This window comes from Tasmannia lanceolata, unplaced genomic scaffold (genome assembly GCF_043159265.1).
Source record: "Tasmannia lanceolata isolate RefF3 unplaced genomic scaffold, GAP_Taslan_0.1 ptg000013l, whole genome shotgun sequence".
Classification (NCBI taxonomy): Eukaryota; Viridiplantae; Streptophyta; class Magnoliopsida; order Canellales; family Winteraceae; genus Tasmannia; species Tasmannia lanceolata.
Window position 1 is genome coordinate 6,955,100 of NW_027518690.1, and position 16,674 is coordinate 6,971,773.

At 38.6% G+C, this 16,674-nt stretch overlaps 2 long non-coding RNA genes across 3 annotated transcripts; both read left to right on the top strand.

The window, feature by feature from the left end:
* The first annotated feature begins 97 nt into the window (after positions 1–97).
* LOC143889421 (uncharacterized) lies at positions 98–1,282 on the top strand. The gene is made up of 3 exons (XR_013254831.1): positions 98–161; positions 883–941; positions 1,026–1,282. It is a non-coding gene; the product is annotated as an uncharacterized LOC143889421 (long non-coding RNA).
* Positions 1,283–13,993: 12,711 nt separating this feature from the next.
* On the top strand, positions 13,994–14,630 carry LOC143890822 (uncharacterized). Of its 2 annotated transcripts, none has more exons than XR_013255253.1 (3): positions 13,994–14,168; positions 14,242–14,297; positions 14,407–14,630. It is a non-coding gene; the product is annotated as an uncharacterized LOC143890822 (long non-coding RNA). The 2 variants fall into 2 exon arrangements; XR_013255254.1 differs by having other exon boundaries at positions 13,994–14,128.
* Positions 14,631–16,674: the final 2,044 nt, after the last annotated feature.

Sequence of the window (16,674 nt, forward strand, 5' to 3'; positions counted from 1 at the left end):
ATGCCAGTTGATTTGATAGTCCACCTGTAGCAATAGTTTACTTCTTCAACAGAATAAAATTATGTTTTTGCTTGTGGGGATTTAAAATGAAGAGTATTGTTGTTATACCATCTCGTCTTAGAAGGCTCTTTTAATGAATCAAAACCTAACTGCAAGAACAGGTCTCGTCTTAAAGTCTTATTTCAAATACATTTACTAGAGGTCTTCTTTCACAAAAACTTCATAATGCAATTCTCTTTAAAGATTAGCAATAGATTTTTTCATATAAAACTCCATAATGCAATTCTCTTTAAAGAATATATAGCAATAGACTCAGTCATATAATTGGAGGACTGCTTGTAAATAAGGAACAACTAACCAAGAAGAAACAAAATAAGAAAAGAAAATTGGGCTTGAGTCAAGACTTTGTTCTTCAACCTAGAGGTCGGAGGTTCAATCCCAGCTTAAATACTAGGAAAAAAAGAAGATAAGAAAATGACACTGGGAAGGTTTGCAAATGAATCTTTAACCAGATTTTGGCAATTAGAGGTACTACTTTCTGTTAAACTTTTACTAATTTTTAATTGTTTGTTTGGTAAAGATGCGGCTCTAAGAACATATAAATCCTTATTCAAGGGTCATCTTATTCAAGGCAAACCACTTTTCAAGAATCAGAAGCAGATGATCTTGGTTCTGTTTCAAACTTTAAAACCATAGCCGGATTGAATCTAAATACAATCCATTTCATAAAATGGTGAAAATAATCATGGGTCAATCTTACTTTCTCACAGTTGTTGTGATTTCAGCCATTGTTGTGTCTGCATGCTTCTCTCAAGGTAATTTATTTCCTTCTTTCTTTCATTCTTTATGCCTCTTCTAAGGCTTTGTTCCTCTATTCCATAGCTTACGGAAGAAATGCAATGGGACTTGAGAAAAGAGCACCTTCTGGTAATCTACTTGAGGTGGGCATTCCCCTTTTTTTTCCTTTTCTAATTTTGCTTAGTGGTTTCATAATGTGACTTGCTTTGCTTTTGTCTGATTCTCAGGAAAATTTTGCGAAAGGAGTTGGGATGGAATTTTCATTGGATTATGAAAGGCCCACACAACGACCACCAATCTGTGGATAATTTATTGTTACATCAGCTCTGAATATAAACATATAAATGTTGGCATAAATTGTTATGTGTACTAAATAAGTCCGGGCATTTCATAATGTCCATGGCCAGATATGATTTCTCTAGCTCCCCAACATTTGGTCTATCTGTTTAGTTGCTGTTGTAATTTCCTTGCTTTTGTTTCTGTTTGTTATTGTCTTGTTTAGGTTTGTCTCTCGTGTTGTTCTTGATTTTCTCTTAATGTTATGCATCGTTTTCCAAGTGCAAAAACAACAAGACATGAAATTTCATGCATGAATGTGCAAAACACTAATGGTTGCATTTTACTTTGATTTATGTGGATGCCTTTGTACTGCCAACTCACTAAGTCAACTCGATTAGGACTTGGTTATGCTTCGTAGGGAGCACTTTCTTAATTTGTAATGACATAAACACAAGGGAATCAGCATCTGAAATGTTAATATGGAGTGCATTTTCTACTAGGAATACACTTCAGTAGGAAAAAGGCTCCTGCTAAAATTGATCTCTACAGTATGAACAACTTACCATGAAAGTTTTTGTTCATGATTCCAAAATTTCCCTTCAACTTGGGATCAAGTTATCGAAAATTTTCAACAGTGGGTGTCATTTGAACGAGATCTATACTATGAGATTTGGAGAAAATAAATATATAAATTGGCAGTGATGGAATTATAAAAATTTGAAAGGACCAAACTTCATTCAATCCAACTTTTTTCTGTTAAAACTGTCACGCCCCCAACCTGAAGGCGCGACAAGCGCCTCATGCCTATAAAATAAGCCTTACAAGCACGCAAGGCTTTCATGCTCAAACATTACATGCAATTCTAGCAATTCAACCTTACCAATACGCCAAAAGCTCCAGAGCTGATGTAACGCGTTAGGCAAGGCCCTTTAAACTTGTCTCATACCAGGCCGGGTCCCACCAAGTCCCATACCTATGCGGGCCCCCACTCAGGACCATAAGATTCCACCACGCTTCCGCATCCGCATTCCTCGGCGGTCCACTCTGTGACGGCTTTCACTCTGACCTTTTTTCCAGGTAGCCCTTTCTACATGTCGCCCCTTCTGTGACTCAAACACGGGACATGGTGGCTGCTCTGATATCAAATGTTAGGTAGCTTACCAATGCGCCCAAAGCTTCAGAGTTGATGGAATGCATTAGGCAAGGCCCTTTAAACCTGTCCAATACCAAGCTGGGTCCCACCCAGTCCCATACCTAGGCGGGCCCCCACTCAGAACCGTATCATACTCCCTCGCACCACTATTGACCAGCTGTACTTAATCAAGTCACGATATTCTCACCAGCGATAATTATGGCACTAGGAAGCCGTCACATTGCACCCGGAATACGGAAACTCCTCCTACAAAGGGGAACCATCCTCTCCACGCCATGGGATCAGCTCCCCATGGGACCAAATCCCTTCTCCAGAGGTAACGCATTACATCCTAGTGCTATGCTATCATTCTGTTGATCTCAAAACTGACTTGAGTGTCGGAGGGTTCCCTTGGACTTCCAACTCTAGGTGGTTCCTAACCTGTTGTCTGTGAGCGCAGGTCACAGGTCAAGCTTTGGACAACGGGCGGGACCATTACCATCATAGTCGTTCGTTCGCTTCACCAAATTTGAGCACCAACAATCGTAAAAGCACATATTTCATGCATTAATCATTTTAGTCCATGTAATATATAGACAACTAGTGTTTGAACATAAATATGATTATTCGCATATAATGATTATGATTGTCCTAGGTATGATACAGTAAATATCCGACTTGTGAATAGACATTTTTTTAAACTGGAATTTATCTAGAAACTGGGGCCGGCATCTTTGGTTTTATTTATAAGAACAAAATATACAAGAGGGCGACATCGCACCTTCCCTCCAAATCCAAATATAAATAAAACAAAAAATATTTTCCTCTGAAGTTACAAATGCAAATATGATTAAATTTTCTTGTTAGTGTGACCCGATCTAGATAATGATCAGTTCAACTTAGCTGTCTATTTCTGAATCACAATAGAGTTGATGTCAACCATTGGTCTATTTCATTTCATTCGTGGAATGTCCCTATAAAAAAAATGATGTAAGTACAGCTCTGTTGATAAATCTTTGTTAGTCTTGTGACCTGGTCAGAAGAAGACAAATCAATGACCCAAAACGACCCGGCGAGTTGAACACTAAATAAGTGTACAAATGGAAGAGATATTGGGTCTTCTGATCTCTACTTCTTTATCTATTTGCTTTGATTTTCGGGTAAAACTACTTAGCGAATTTGAGAACAGACGATTTCAAAGTAAAACCAAAGAGATCATGGGTCGATCTTACTTTCAAATGCTTCTCCTTATACTAGTTGTAGGACATGGGAGGAAGGTAATGAGAACTGGGAAAGGAGCTCCTTTCAGTCTGATTAAGGTTGGGTTTTCCCATGTTTTTTATCTTATTTCTCTCACAGTATTTTCTAAGTACCTGCAGTTTTTTTGGGTAATGATTTTGAAATCTTCATTTTGTTTGCGTTGGTTTTCAGGCCACGATTGAATCTATGATGGATTATACACTGCCAGTACGCGATCCAAATATTGGCGAGGGTATCATTAATGATAAAAAATGAAAAAATAATTGTAACATTTTCTGTTTAATTTTCACTTTGTGCTGAGGCCCTGTTCCACAGTTTGTTTTTTTATTTTGAGAAGCGATTATGCCCAAAAACTGATTGGATGATCCTAGCCCTCCAATCTATTGACAGACGTTGATATATTTAATTCTCTACATATCGAAAAGGTTAGGGTTAGGGTTAGGATCTGCCTATGGAGATCATTTTTGGGGTGAGGCCTATTTGCATTGGTGCCCAACATATGATCAGTTTGGATCTTCAAAGATCCAAACAAGGAAAATGATATATTCAACCCCTTTCATTCGGGGCCACCCTTTTTTGTGTAAAAAAATGGGCAATGATATTTTCACTCCCCCCCCCCCCCCCCACGCTAACATGATTTGACGTCAAAAAGCGTAAAAGTTGCCCCTGTTCACAATATAAGAGGGGTGAATGCGTACTGTAGGAGGGGGGGGGGGGGGGTGAAAATATCATCCCAAAATAATTAGTCATAAACAAGGTTTTAAATTTCGGTTTCAGTACCGATTTCGGACGGGGGGGGGGGTGAAAATATCATCCCAAAATAATTAGTCATAAACAAGGTTTTAAATTTCGGTTTCAGTACCGATTTCGGACCCCACCGAAATCGGTACCGAAACCGATTTGGATTTAACATAGGCGTATTTGGGGCAAAGGAAATCGGTACCGAAACCCACTGAGGCTATTTTTCCTATGTATTGTACGATTTGGGGCAAAGGAAATGAGATGTGAAGAAGCAGCTCTTGTTAATCAACTTGAGGTGGACTTTTCCCTTTTTGTTTGTCTTTGTTTTAACTTCGTAAATTTTTAGCCGTTATTACAGGATAAAATCCTAAAATCGTGCTTTGTTTCTGTTGGATTCTCAGAGGAAGTTGGAGAGAAGAAGAGTGACAATTGAATTTACTACTGATTATGATGGTCCAAAGAGAAATGTAAAACCTGGTGGTGGACATACCCCACCATTAAGCACGGGCAAGGAGAGAGAGGCGGGGGGGTGTAAATGTTAGCATAATTTTCTACTGTGCCAAATCAGATACCCTGGCTGAGGAATGTAGCTATTTCATTGTTCCTTTGATTTTCTTTGTTTGGGTAGTTCCTTTACTAGAAACTCACTGAGTCAGCGCAAAACTCACTTTGAGACTTGCCCATTGCTTCTTCTTTGTTTCTTTGTCTATTTTGTGAGTGCTTTTTAGTAGAAAACTCATTGAGTCAACTTGAGACTCACATAAGGTGTGAAACAACGAATTACTCCATAAGCTTAAGCTGTTAAAGATGGCATTATTTAATCTTTTATACTTTAACACTCTTCGTCACGTGGGGCCCATCTTTTTTAGGGTTGGCCAACACGTGTGACATGTGGCCCATTTTTATGGGTTGGCCATTACATGTGGATTTTTAATATCAAGAAGCTTTGAACCCATGGCAATTGCTCTGATGCCATGTGAAACAATCAATTAAGGTGAACCAACTTTTATTTAGTTAATCTAATATCTGAACATTTGAATTTTAAGACAACTCACATACGGTCGAAGACGTGTCAGTGCGCGTAGGTTACATTTGCAAAATTAAGCAACTATTACTCTATTTGTTATGCTATAGTTCAAGACATCAGGCTGCTTCTAAATTTGGTAACAAGGTTCTCGTAATTTGGTCCATGACCCATGAGAAAGTAAATGGCCTGGTCATATTCATGAATATGATGGATGGATATGATGCAAATTGATCGGCTAACATCTTAGTAACTGGAAGGTAGTATGTTAGAGACTCCGTTCCTTTCCCGGATTCGTCAATCGATGACGAAGGTGCATCAATCGAGCCCTAGTTAGAGAAGCGCACATCTTCTCCAAGTCAAGTCACACTGTGCAAGAAGTGTCAAGACCAATGATGTTCGCAAGGGGACATTGGAGAGCAAGGGGATGAGCCAGTTAAGGATGAGCTGATATTGTCGGTGCCACACCTGAAAGGAAAGATTAACAATAGGCGTATCCTTGCATTTTTTACGCTGCGTAGGAAGAGATGTTGCTTCACCCGAGACGAAGCTGAAGAAGTAGAGAGCATGGAGCAATGGAAGGAACTATGACCACCATAGTGCATAATTCGGTCCATCAAGGTTAATAGAAATTGTTAGCCCAAGGGTTCAACAGTCAAGACTAAACCTAAATTTTGATGGTCACAATCCCAAATTGATCAGTGTGGCAAAGTACTAATGTCTTTGGTGTTGTCAAGCTAGCTAAAGTGAACATATGATCTACAAAGAGAAAATTCAGCTCAATGGAAGATCATTACTGTTGCAAGCACAAAGCCAAAGCCAAAGTTGAAGCCACAAGCAAGAATTGATGGTGCCTAGGCCAAAATATCTAGAGAATACCTAATACAAGCTCAAGCGTCAATCTAAAGTCAAGTGCAATCAAGGATGAAGACCATTTCATACTATTCTTTAGATTGTACTTGGAGAGCACTCCTTAGGATGCATTTTAAGTCACAACTCAGCCTTTTTCAAAACATCCAAAAGTAGCTTCAAAAGATCTTCAAAGAGGCACAACATATTTCAAATTTGGTCCGATTTTAGCCACCAACGTTTCTTATCTAAACACTTTCTAAAACCAAATTTGACAATGCAAAACAGAGCCACAGACATTCCCACAGACATCTGTCAAATGTCTGTCCTCTGTTTGTCCATCGTCTACAGGAGGTTTTCGAGAGGAAAAAAGAAGTCTTATCGGTAAAATACACACAGACGTATGTGGATACCCAACAGACTTTTGTCAAGGTACTGAAATGTTGGGTATATAATACAACCCATGTATGTTCTAATATAAGCCCAATAAGATAATGGACCGGTGTAGTGGGCCTATTTGGGCTAGAGCCCACTAACCTATTAAAACCCTAGTGTATCTAATATATATAGGGGCTGGAGGCAACAAACTTGGTATTCCAAATTAGATACCTTGGGTGTAATGCTTCAAGCAACCTCTTGCTTCAAGATATTGTCATATTTATTTGTTAAAATCAAAAGATGAAGCTTTTGATAAGTTTAAAAGTTTTCAAGAATCGAGTTGAATTGCAACTGAACTTGAAAATTAAGAGATTTAGGAGTGATAGAGGACGAGACTACAAATCACATCCTGAATAGAGTGCCAAACTCAAATTGCTCCTCCACTCCGTATGAGTTACGGCATAAGCATCCTTATAGTTATGGCATAAGCATCCTTGTAGTTATGACACTCTTAAGATTTAGGGATGTATTGCTTATGTAAGGACACCAGTCCTAGGAGACCTAAAGTGGGAACTAAAATAAACACTTGTGTTTATTTAGGAGGTGGAGAAGATAGTGCTGCTGCTCGATTTTTGGATCTATCAACCAATATGGCTATAGAATCTCGAGATGCAGTTTTCTTTGAGAATAAATTTCTCAGAGATCAGGGTTTGACCATACTAGGCGATACAGAGATGGATACAGAATTGCCGGTTGAGTCTGAACTAGTTCCTTCTAACACTTGTCCCAATCTGATTTCTAATCCAGTTCCTGTAAGAGTTTCTACAAGAGAGAGAGAGTACCCAAAATTTTGGTGAGGACTTTGTGACCTACCATTTAGAGAATGATTCATCATCCTATAAGGAAGCGATGAGATCTAAGGACTCTTTATTGTGGGCAGAAGCCATTGATGATGAAATGAGCTCTCTGTTGCAAAATCTAACTTCGCAGCTAGTCGATTTACCAAAAGGGTCTAAGACTGTGGGCTGTAAGTAGATATTGAAGAAGACACTTAATCCTGACAGATCCATAGCTCGATATAAAGCACGTTTAGTAGCTAAGGGCTATACTCAAGTGAGTGGGATAGACTACTTTGATGTCTTCTCACCGGTCTGTCATTTGGCCACGATAAGAATTCTTTTTGCTTTGGCATCTATTGAGCATTTTATTGTACATCAAATGGAGACATCTTTTCTCAATGGAGAACTGTCAGAGGAAATCTACATGAACCAACCTGAAGGGTTTGTCATGGAAGGTTTCGAGAACAAAGTTTGTAAGTTAAACAAATCTTTGTATGGTCTTAAACAAGCACCTAAATTATGGCATCAAAAATTTGACAAGGTAGTAAAGAGCTTGGATTTTCTAATCAATTACTCGGATAAATGCCTTTACTATCATTTTATGTCGAATAAGGTCATGATTATTTGCTTGTATATAGATGTTTATTCTTGTTTCCAATCTCTCTCTGTGGTGAGTAATGTGAAACTAACCTTGGGTAAATAATTCGACACGAAATACTTGGGTGTTATTGACACCATTCTTGGTATGAAAGTAAGTTTTGACAAGCAAGGGATTTCCCTTAGTCAAGCCCATTATCTTGAAAAACTACTTTCTTTATGGGGATGCAGTGAGTGCAAACCGATTGAGACACCATTTGATTATACTAAGAAGCTGATCTCTAATGAAGGAGACAGTGTGAATCAGTTAGCTTATTCTCAACTGATTTGTAGTCTCATGTATGCTATGAGTTGCACTCAGCCAGACATAGCCTTTACAGTTGGCATGCTGAGTCGTTTCACTAGTAATCATGGCCATGAGCACTGGGATGCCCTTATGAGGCTGATGAGATACCTTAAGGGTACTCATCATTATGCTCTTTGTTATGGTGGCCATCCTCCTGTATTGGAAGGATATTCTGATGCATCATGGGGCTCAGAATTAAAAGACAGTAAGTCTACCAGTGGTTATGTGTTTACCCTGGGTGGAGCTGCTGTTGCGTGGAAGTCGAAGAGACAGACTTACATTGCTCTGTCCTCTATGGAATCAGAACTCTATGCTCTAGCTTCTGTAGGAGATGAAGCAGAGTGGATAAAGAATCTGATTATGGATATTCCACTAACTCGGTCAAGGATTAATTCCTTAAGTGTGTTCTGTGATAATGAAGCTACAATTACGATTGTGAAGAACTCACTCTTTAATGGTAAGATGAGACATCTTAGGCTGAAACATGCTATGCTGAATTATCTCATTGAACACGGGATTATTACTTTGATTGATGTGAGATTGAAGGATAATATGGCCGATGCTCTCGCAAAGGGACTGAACAAAGATTGAATATTCAAAACTGTGGGGGAGATGGGGTTAAAGTCTGTATAGACATGACTTAACCTACATTCATGTTATTTTGAATTTTCGAATCTCCCTTTTGGCCAAGATAGGCACTTGAAATATTTCGATGATGTTTAGAGTTATTGTATGTCATTCCACATTTGATGACATGTCCTTCTTGGGAAAGGTTGTTTCATACCAAACTTGATGATTCAGCTTAACTCAAATATGGACAAGATGACTGTAACATTCCACATGAAAATATGAAATGGTTCATTGCAAAAGAAACTATTAGGTCTTGTTCTTTATTGAAACTTGACAATGATGAATGGTTCTTTGCAAAAGAAGTTGTTTAGGTCTTGTTCTTTATTGAAACTTGACGATGATGCTTATGGTGAGAGTGATACTGATACTTTTTCAGCCATTTTGGAATTCACAAGGATTGGCGAAAAATGAGGAGCTTATCTTGATTTGGACTTTGATGAAGATGACTTATTTGATGAGTAAATCTTCTAAAGTCATAAAGACTATGCTTTCATTTAAGTATGCATAGAGTTCATTTTTTTTTGTAGAACTTTATTTGGATCTCGATGAGAATCATACCCCATGAATGAATTCATCTAAGATCAGTGGGGTTCACTCATATGTGAAACTAGCTTTTGGTTGAGTTTAGCTTGCTATATATATCTAAAACTCTTGGTTTTTCATAAAAGGATTCGTGTTTTTAGTTGGATTACAGATCTTTTATGATATAGACCATATGGTGATGTGGATGATTCAATATTTTGTTTTGAACATTACACTATCTATCTATTGGACTGTGCTATATGTATAACATAGGAGGAGATTGTTGGGTATATAATATAACCCATGTATGTTCTAATATAAGCCCAATAAGATAATGGACCGGTATAGTGGGCCTATTTGGGCTAGAGCCCACTAACCTATTAAAAACCTAGTGTATCTAATATATAGGGGCTGGAGGCAACAAACTTGGTATTCCAAATTAGATACCTTGGGTGTAATGCTTCAAGCAACCTCTTGCTTGACCTAATTCCTCTAGCATGAAATTGAAAAATTTTCAAATGGCTACATTACTTATGGATGTTTTTGAAGTCAAACTTTCCCCATATAGTTAGCAATGACTATATTCTGTTTTACTCTATAAATCCCACACCTTGGGGAGCATTTATCAACACTTTGATTATTGGAAATTGTTCTCACAAGTCATTCAATTCTTTTCCACCAAAATCTTATTGTGCCTTAGTTTGCATTTACTATCGATGAAGTTCTCCATAGGGTCCGTTGTAAATATCTGTTGGAGAAGATACTTGTGATGTAGCGGTGTACTAGCCTTTTTCGAAGGCATTTCAATACACTTGTAAGAAGTGGGTGAGCGAACATCGATTCGACCTGTGGAAATTGAAGCTCTTGGTTGGAGCTTGGTAGCGGTGTAATCATTGTAAAAGGGAATCTTAGCCTTTCAAGAAGACACTAGTGGAACCACAAGCGGGATTTGCTTGTGAGAAAGGAGTAGGCCTAGAGGTTTAGGCCGAACTACGATAGAAGCAGTCCATTCTCTCTCTCTCTCTCTCTCTCTCTCTCTCTCTCTCTCTCTCTCTCTCTCTCTCTCTCTCTCTTCTTTTATTTCCTTTATGTGCATTGTGGATACTATTTACTTTGACATCAGAATTGTGCTCTTATTGTGCTAACCCATTCTTTGACTTCAACTAAAGAGCTTAAAAAGGGATCAAGTGTCAAAAAAAGGTTTTAGGAAGAATTTTCGAAAGACAACCAATTCACCCCCTCCCCTCCTTTTCCCCGGTTGCCTACCTGGTCATTAATTGGTATCAGAGGTTTGGGCTCTCGCTAACAAACTTCACCGTTTGAGAGTTCAAAAATTACCCTAAATGGAAGCCATCACCCAAACCGTAGAAGGTCAATCCATCTCTAGACCCATCTACTTTAATGGCATAAACTACGGGTATCGGAGAGCCCGAATGAAGATTTATCTTAAATCCCTTGATTTTGAAATCTGGAAAATTATTCGAGTAGGATGAGAACGATAAGAAAGCATCCACCACAAAATACCAAGGCAATGAATCCCTTCATATGTGCACTATCCCCTTAAGAGTTTAACAGAGAATCAGTACTCGTAACAACCAAAGAGATATGGGACATGTTAGAGGTCACACATGAAGGTACAAACCAAGTGAAAGAATGAAATATAAATCACTTGCTTCCCCAATATGAGCTATTCATGATGGAACCTCATGATACTATATCTGAAATGCATACTTGATTCTCAAACATCACTAATGGACTGAAGTCATTAAGAAAGAAATTAAGCGATCAAGAACTTGTAAGTATTGAGATCCCTACCAGGTGAATGGGATCCTAAAGTCATAGCAATCCAAGAAGCAAAGGATTTATCCAAAATGGTCTTAGAAGACTTAGTAGGTTCACTAATTACCCGTGAAATGATCTTGAAAAGTAGACAAAACCTACAAGAAAGTAATAAAGGAAAAGAAATTGCTTTGAAACAGATACAGAAACAAATGAAGAAAGCGAAGATGAAGAAATTGCCTTGCCCACTCGCAAGTTCAAGAGATACCGAATGAAGAACAAGAACGACAAAAGAGACATCTTCCCAAGCAAGAAGGAAGAGAAGGAAGGTCGGCCTCATTGTTTCAAGTGCAAGGAGTTTGAGCACATCAGACCCAACTGCCCCCTAAATAAGGTACCCACTTCAAGTGAAAGATTCAAGAAGAAAGGCATGACAACCACATGGCATGCATTGTCATAGTGAAGAGGAGGCAATTAGAATTGAAACAGAGTACTCCTCCAAAGAAGAGTCGGAAAAAGAAGCTAGTGAAGAAGATCACCCCCATCAGAAGAAAAAGGAAATCCTTCATCAGAGGAAAACTAGACCCCCAAAGATTCAGAAGCTGAGAAGAGCCAAGGGACCAAGGTAATTTAGCCAGAAGATGAGAGACGTCTTGGATCATTAGGGGCATAATCATGAGGACCGGCTCTAGAGATCAAATGTTTTCTCTCTTCTCTTGCTTGTTTTGATATGAAGGGGCGTGGTCTTGTTTCTTTTAATATAATATCATTCTTAGGTAAGGGAGAAGACTAGGTCAAAGTCAATGGAAAGGTATCATGACCTTGGTTACTCTGCCCCCTTAGTCATTGTTCAAAGGATTGGGGAGTGGTCTTTTTTCTTTTATTATAATATCATTCTTTAATTAATATACTGGTAGGTGAAACCGAGAAGATTAGGTCAAGTCATTGGAGTTGTGGTGAAATGTCAATACTTTTTATTTATCTACTACTATATAGCTAGAGAAAAAACGAATTTCTTTTCTTTTTCTGTAGGATTTACACGTCACCATTACTCTTTTACCATTAACCCCTTTGCTGATATCTAACATCTATCTCTATGAAAAATTATTTGAGGGTAAAATCGTAATCTACATACGAAAAGTACCGATCCGGGTACCTGTCTATGACAATTACGAAAAAAAACTACCAAGAAGAGGTAAAGACATATGCCAATGACGAAAGAACTACTTTATATTACTCATGCAGGACACTTGCAAAATATTGACGGATTCCGGGCACCTAAAGAGGAACAACAATTATGGAAACCTCTATCGATTGGAGGGTTAGGATCAGCCTATATCGATTGGAGGGCTAGGATCGACCTATGGAAATGATTTTACGGGCACAACCGATTGATGTTGTGTTCCATCACATGGATAGTTTGGATCAACATATAACCCGCTATAGATCAGAGGGTTCGGATCAACCTATGAAAATTATTTTTGGGGCACAACCTATGTAGGCAGTGGCCCATCTAATGGACGGATTGGATCATCCAATGGTACGGGCCATATCGTACATTTTAATAAAGTGAGGAGTGCGATCATCAAAATACGGTGAGTAGTGCCATTATAAAATATGGTAGTGAGGACATTAGCACTATATATAATTTAAAACTATCGTTGTTACTTAGATGTTCCCACGCAGGTCGGGTTCAACCCAAATTTGGGTTGGGTCGGGTTAATCTTTTTCGCAAATCGGGTTGGGTTGGGTTGGGAAAACCCGAATTGGAAATCGGGTCGGGTCGGGTTGGGCTGTCGGGTAACCCGACCCGACCCGAAACCCGAATTTGGGTTCCATCTGAAGAAGTTCTGTATATGTGTTTTTCTTTTTCAACACTGAAATAGTCTCCACAGTCCACAATGGATGGTTTGGATAATCCTATGGTGCGGGCAGTACCGTACTTTAATAAAGTGAGGAGTGTGATCATCAAAATATAGTAGTGCGGATAACATTTCTCTTTGTTAATTGTTAGTCCCTGTTTGGTTTGGATTTTAAGAACCGATTGTGAGTTAAAAACTGATTATTGGTGACTCACTATTGGTTCTCAAAATCCAAAACAACCCGGCTTGAGTTGAGGTACCCGGCTTGAGTTGAGGTGGTCAACAATTAGTACCATATCAAATCGGGTAAACCCGACCCAACCCAACCAGAATTGGAAATCAGGTTAGGTCGGGTTGAGGAAATTGCAAATCGGGTTAGGTCGGGTTGGAAATCGGGAACTACTTTTCCTTATTCACTATGTATGGGTCAAATTACGGAAAGTTTGATATTATGAATGCAGGACACCTGTAAAAATATTGACGAAATTCTGGGCACCTTAAGAGGACCAACAATTATCGAAACCTCTATAGATTGGAGGGCTAGGATCAGTCTATGGAAATTATTTTACGGGCACAACCTATTTATGTTGTGTTCCATCACATGGACGGTTTAGATCAACCTATGATGTGGTATGTACAATTCTTTGACGGCTCGTGCATCGCACAGGGTTTTTTGGTAGTTTACTTATATAACAAGATGAAAGGCAAATTGACGGTTAAGGCACGTCCAATTGAAGCAGGTCAAAGTCAAATAATATATAATGGGTGATGATATTTTCACTCCCCCTGCAGTACTTGCACACACCCCTGATAACGTGATTCGACATAAAGTTGCCCACTTTTCATGTCAAACCACGTTATAAGGAGGGTGTGCACGTAATGCAGGGGGGTGAAAATATCATCAATTTTGTATGGCAATCAATCCTTAAGTATTCTGCTTAAGCTGCTTTTGTGATTTGCAGTAGGGCAATAGTGGTTGTTCTTTGGATCTGTTTCCAAATTCTACCAAAGCCAGAGCAGGATTATCCCATCTGAAGAAAACCCATTTCCTAGAACTTCAACGAAATCATGCGTCGATCTTACTTTCTCACAGTAATACTAATTTTAGTTTTGGCTCTTTGCTTCTCTCAAGGTATCAGTATTAATGAGTACCTTTTTGTTTGATATTACTTTTCTTCACTTAGGCTTATTTTCTCTATTTGTAGGGTTTGGGAGGAAGATGATGAGATTTGAGAGAGGGGCTCTTCAAAATGAATCTATGGTGGGTGATTCTTTCATTTTTGGACATTTCTGTTGTAATTTTATGATTTTAAGGCAGTTTTTCTAATCCATGTTTACCGAAACTTGCCTTCGTTTTGATTGTTGTTTAGAAAAATTGGAAAGAAAGATGGATGACGGATTATGTTGATCCACCTCCCAACTCTAATCCTGGTCATGGCGATTAACAATATAAGGCAGATGAGTGTGTGACACATGGCAATTCAAGATGGCATGTATTTTGTAATTACTCTGTTATTTCCAGATTTTTTTTGTTGACATGTGTTACAAAAACTAGAATTTGGTTGAGTAATACTATAACGTTTTTTGTTGAGAATAGTCTTTGAAGCTTTTGTAAATCCCGGCCCTCATTAGATTAGTTTTGTTCTTAATTCCTTTGTTATTTAGATTAATTTTGGTTTAGACAGTTCAATTTAGAGAGAGTGTTTACTATTGTGCTGATTTGTTTATTGAGAGAGAGAGAGAGATTTCCTTATATATGAATCTTATTTAAAGAGGAAAGGTAGGGAAGAACGATCCAATTTCGTTGGTGTTTTTCTTTTAGAATATAAACCAAAGTCTTCATGGAATAGGAGTCTTTTTCCTTAATTAACTTGTATTGAAGAAAGTGTGGCTTTTTGACGAGGGACCATTGTTAGCCATTTTCTTTTAATCAAAGATACCAACGGAGAGGGCACCTGGAATAACTGCTGGGGCACTGCTGGCTGTCCCAGGTGAACACCCCGGTTCTTGATTTTGAGCTCCCAAGTTCTGAGGTTCTACTTCAATTTATTCATTCAGAGCTATAATCGGATCGCGGTCGACGATCTGGTGAAGAGCCAGAGTGCGAAATTTTGCGTCCAGCACGAATTCTGCGTCCACCACGAGATGCCATTCTTGAAATCAATGGCAACAATTTGGTTAGAAGAATTGACTATAGTTTCAACAACACACATATATATATATATATATATATATATATATATATATATATATATATATAGAGAGAGAGAGAGAGAGAGAGAGAGAGAGAATGAGAAAATGGTTCCTACACATATGTGTAGAGAGTTCTCTACACACTAGCTTAAAATACAGTGGGGGCCCACATTGTTTGGGTGATCCAAACCATTCATTTTTAAGGCCCTCACATAGATAGGGTGTCCACAAAAAATCAGATCCATAGGATCATCTTAACCATTCGAACTGTGGAGGTAAAATGGACGTCTTTAAACCTTCACAAATTAGTCCATTTTTTGCCTCCACAGTTCGAATGGTTAAGATGATCCTATGGATCTGATTTTTTGTGGACACCCTATCTATGTGAGGGCCTTAAAAATGAATGGTTTGGATCACCCAAACAATGTGGGCCCCCACTGTATTTTAAGCTAGTGTGTAGAGAACTCTCTACACATATGTGTAGGAACCATTTTCTCATATATATATATATATATATATATATATATAGAGAGAGAGAGAGAGAGAGAGAGAGAGAATAGAGTTCCTAAGGTGTCACCTCATATAGCTTATATGAGGTGGCGCTCACAAAACATAAGGGGCCCACATTTTTTGGGTGATCAAAACCACTCATTTGAAAGGCCCTTAGATGGATATAGTGCCTACAAAAAATCAGGTCCATAGGATCATCCTAAGCCTTCCATTATGCGAGGGCCTTTCAAATAAGTGGTTTAGATCACCCAAAAAATGTGGGCCCCTTATGTTTTGTGAGCGCCACCTCATATAAGCTATATGAGGTGACACCTTAGGAACTCTATTCTCATATATATATATATATATATAGGGATTTGCTAGCGTCCATTGCAGAAGGCATTTCACAGATGGTTTGTTGCATCTGACGACAGCCATAGAAGCTCACTTTCCTGCAGTTTTTGTTTTCATTCACGAGGTGGCTACTGTTAGATGCAAAAGACCATCCACGAAATGCCTCCTGCGATGGACGCTAGCAAATCCCATATAGATGATGGGCCTTGCAAGTGAATGATTTGGATCACGACAAAAAATGTGGGACATGTGTTTGGGCACTCAAGCTCTTATATGAGCTCAAGCTCACGAATAGTTTCCCCATTTTTTGGATCACCACAAAAAATGTGGGACACATGTGTTTGGGCACTCAAGCTCATATAAGCTTATATGAGCTCAAGCTCACGAACAGTTTCCCCACATATATATATATATATATATATATATATATATATATAGGAATAAGATTGTACACTCAACCGTACCTAAAGTTAGGTACGGTAGAGTGCCAAATCACATGGGTCCCACATTTTTGGTGGGCATCTAAACCATTCATTTGCAAGGCCCCATCATAGATAGGGTGCATACCAAAAATAAGCTCCATAGGACCATCCTAACCCATC